This window comes from Athene noctua, chromosome 15 (genome assembly GCF_965140245.1).
Source record: "Athene noctua chromosome 15, bAthNoc1.hap1.1, whole genome shotgun sequence".
Taxonomy (NCBI): domain Eukaryota; kingdom Metazoa; phylum Chordata; class Aves; order Strigiformes; family Strigidae; genus Athene; species Athene noctua.
In genome coordinates, this window is record NC_134051.1 from 13,497,789 (window position 1) to 13,502,345 (window position 4,557).

A 4,557-nucleotide genomic window follows, 5' to 3' on the forward strand; every position below is an offset into this window, starting at 1 on the left:
CACTTAATTTCTTGCCTCTGACACTTGAATATATTGTCTTTGCAGCTAACCTTTTTAAAATTTGAATATTTAATGTCTGCCTTTGAGAACTAGAGTTTACTTTAACTGATTTCTTACTTTAACTGATGTACTTTAAAGTCAGCATTTTATTAATGTATAGTGTGATGCCTTACAGTGGATGAATGCTATTGGAACAATTGAGATACCTCTAGATCTTTCAGTTATTTTCCCACAATTTATCTGGCATTTGTTCAGAGGATGAGATACTTCTCTACTCTTCCAGCATGCATTACTTTTAACATAGAAACAGTCCACACAATTAGGAATACTATCTTTAGTATTACACAGATGGAGAAAATCAGAAAAATTTGGTAATGGGTGAGGAGGCTACAGGGATGGCTCGTGTGAGAAGCTTCTCAAAGCTCCCCTGGCTCCAAGTCAGACCCACCGAAGCTGAGCCAATTATTGATGGTGGCTGCACCTGAGAACTATTTGAAAAGGGGAACCTGGGAGGGAGGAGGGTGGAACTAAGGACTAATTACAAGGACACCTGCGTGAACATCGAGGTCAGTGGGAGAAGGAGGAAGAGAGGGAGGTGCGCTGGAGTGGAGACACCCCACACCCCCCTGTATCCTGTGATGAGATGCCAGGGCCCCCCTGCCCCCCTGGGGGTTACTGGAAGAGCAGAGACCCACCCACCTGTGGAGGACCCCTGGGACTCTGTGGGAAGAGGCAGCCCCTGTGGTTGTAGTTGTGCTGGGAGGACTGCAGCACGGGGGGGGGGACCCACACCGGAGCATCTTGAGAAGAATGCATCCTGTGGGGAGGACTCAGTCTCCCAAGAGGGGAGCCATGTGGAGTAGGGGGAAGAATGCAGAGGAGTGCTTCCCCCTACTCCTTGGAGGAAGAAGCAGCAGGACTGACAGCACCCTCCATCCCCTGTCCCTGCAGGAGGAGGTAGAGATATCAGGAACAAAACTGGGCCCAGGAAGAAGGGAGGGGTGGGTGAAGGTATTTTAAGATATGGCAACACTTCTCCCTGTCCCATTCTGTCTGTTGTGTTGGTTTTGTTAGTGTGTGAATTAATGATGTTCTTGTTTTCTTCCCCTAATAAGCCTGTCTTTTACCTGTGACTATTAAGTGGGTGAGTGACTTCTCCCTGTCCTTATCTCCATTCCTGAGCCTTTTGTTTCATTTTGTCCTTCCCAGCTCTGGGGGGAAGGGGTGAGTGAATGGCAGCATGGTGCTCGGTTGCTCTCTGGGCTCAAACCATGACACTATTAAAATGGTTTGTGGTGCTATACATGTGCTACAGGAAGCAGATTGATATAAAAAAAAATACCATTTTATAAGAAGTTTTTGAGATGCCACTTCAAGGTATTATTTGTGAGCATTTTTTGTAGAGTGTAAATAAAAAAAAGGCTTATCTAGATCTGTTTTAAGGCCTTTTAGATGTTCCACTAGTGCTAGCTAATCCTTAGTTCTCTTGTATCTAGAGTACTTATTGAAGGAAGAGATTTTGTTTGTGTTTTCCTCTTTTGGCTAATTGCCTCTGACAGAGTTGCATTTGTTTTCCTTAAGCTTTTAACAGTTTGACTGGAAGTAGTGACAAGCTTGGCAGAAGCAGCCTGACCATGCTGGTTGTACTTAAAGGCAAAGTTTTTTCAAGTGCAGACTGGTGCATTTGAAGACATCTCAAATTTAAGCTCAAGCTATTAAGACATTCTTAAAAGGTGACTGAAGTTTGTTGCCAACAGACTTGGGATAAGGAGGATAGTGAGACAGTGGATAGTGAGACCCAAGTACCACATCAGACTGCAGACAAGTAATTTAATTTTACTCAAAGAGTAGGATTTAGTATGGGATGGGAATTCAGAGAAAAACAATTAAGTTGTGCGAAGGGAGAGAGTAATAGTTCACACGATAGTCTTGTAACCAGAGATTGCTTTCATATTTTCTGTTGTGTTTTAAATGTGTGGGAAGGAATGTGAGGGTGGAATATGACAAGTATGTGCAAACTTCAGGATGCTCTGAGAGAAGAGAGCTGAGATAAAATAATTGCAAATGGATTAGGGAAGGAATAGGAAAACTTCCTGAAAGTGGTATCTTGAAGCTTGTGGTCACTATCTTGAAGGATCCTTATCCTGCAGGACTTTCCAGATATTCTGGACTTTGAAGCATAGGTAATGTCTGCAGGAGGAGTAACAGTGCAGTAGCAAGATGACAGATGCAGAAATTCCTTGCCCTTGCTCAGTTTTTCAGCTGACAAGTTGCACCAAGATGATCTTCCTGCTTTTACAGATGGCCTGTGTAGGTACAGACAAGGCATAAAAGCATCTGGCTTATACTGCTGGTGCTCAGCTCTGTGTTTTGCGTTAAAAGGGACTGTTCTTAGTCCCAATGCAAATGATGGAGATTGGAGTGTTCTTATTGCTCATGAGGATACAGGTGACCCCTTTGGAAAATCTCTCTGTATCTCCTGAATTTGACAGTTTTAAAGCAAAAGCCTTTAAAATATTTCCTTTAAAACATATCTGTAACAAATAAGGGTTTGGAGTGATTATAATCCAACCTTGTGTGCCTGTTGAAGGAGGTCGTAGAGCAGCCTTTGCCAGCTCAAAAGCAAAGCAGTTTGTGAGATGTGACACTGTGCCAAAGATAAGTTCGTAGTAATTCAGGAAGAAGGATGGTGAGAAACATCAGCTGTTGCAGACTTGAGTTGACCTTTATTCATTTCACCTCGAGATTTGGAATGTGTATTACTGCCGGAAGCTATTCTACTTAGTATATGTCACAGACAGTAATGCTGAGCTGACTTGCCTGCAACCTTATTCAGTGATGCTGGGGTACAGGGCATGATAAAGCCTCAGGCATTCCAGTGGGTTGGATGGTACGTGGCTGTCAAAGCACTATTACATGTCATGCTGTGGGCACGAGTCTCAAATCAGCCTTTCAGTTACTGGATTCAAAAGTAATAAAAATGGCTTTCTGCCAGAAAACCTGTTTTGTGTGATGAAGTCTACTAGAAAAAAACAACAAACCACTCTGTCAGTGTAGATGAAATGAGGTAATTGGCTCCAAGAAACCTGGAGTTAGCTGCAATCGTCTCTGCAGGTTCTGAGCTTTCTTAAACTACTCTGCAATTTACCTGAAGTAACTTTTGGTAGAAGCCCAAGCCATAAAATGGAATGCTCAACAGGCCAGCAAATATTTCATTAGCTCTGACAGACCCTGCAGGTACATTTAGGTGCAGCTTTACCAAACCGGCCGGGAGTGGTGTGAGACAAGGCCTGGGCACTGAGGTGTTCCTCGTGCTGAAGCTCTGTGCGCTGGGATGACCACTGCGGGCATGGATGGAGTTCTCACAGATGTTCCACCTCTGAAATCCCGATGGCAACTGTTTTACCAGATTCCTGGTGTCCTGGGCACAGTGCATACTTTGATGGATGGTGAAGGACACCAGGAATGCAGGGTGGAGTCCATCACTGTCTCTGTGTTAAGGCACTTGCCAGTGATGCTGAGGGAGCTGCAGTGGTGTTTTTCTGGACTGCACAGTTGTCAAGACGACCTCTCCATTTGACTCTGGTCTCTGCTGTTGCTTTCTAAGGACATGTATTTCTACTTAAGTTTCTTCAGATGTGTAAATGATCTCTTAAAGGTAAATCTTCTGATAAAACCTTTTGATACATTACTCTCTTGAGTAGAATGCAGCTGAGTATGGTTTTGGTACCTAAGAGCTAACTGGGCTCTTAGAGCACAGTTAGCTGCTCATTAATGAGTCAGGGTGGCCTTACTCAAGATGCTACCTCAGATCCTAAAAGGAAAGGTGTCTGCAGGAAGGAATCTGTCATTTGTTTCCCTGTGGGGAAGATGTACTTGTGTGGGCTCTCTTGGACATGAGTCACTGTTTAAGAGCATGAATTTGCCTGAGAAACAAGTGGATGACTATAACTTCAAAACTATAGTCATGACCCCGAGGAGCGAGTCAAATCTTTCATTCAGTTGATACGCTTAGTTTTAAAATAAGCAGTTGTAAACTGAGGTAAGATTGCTCTGCTGCTTTCTTGTGGTTTGTCTCTGGTTTTGCTAATAAAGACGCCGCTGTCTCATGCTTCGGGAGGAGTGTGTTTAACAGTGCCTTTGGTAGTTGCAGTTCACTGCATAATCTTGTCCTCCAGATACATTTCCATAGACCTTCTTTTGTTCAATATAAGTTGATTGAGGGCTGTAAGACTTTGTCAGTTAGGCTTATTTTGTGCTAGTTACAGAAGGTAAGATTACCATGAGTCTTCTGTGTTCTCAAGTAGCTAAGAAGCTTTTACATTATGGTATTTTATTAGAGCAGCTTTGGTTGCCCAGTGAAATAAAGCTAGGTCATTGAGGGGGTTTCTGGCCTGAAGGTGCACAAGCAAATAGTAATAGGATATAGGTGTGTTTACAAAAGCTTCAATACTAGTACTGTCATAAAGGAAAACTTTTTTTCTGCATTGCAGATCTAGTCATATGTAGTTGGCTCGAAAGGCCCATTTAGTGGAACTCTTAATATTTGTTAGGAAA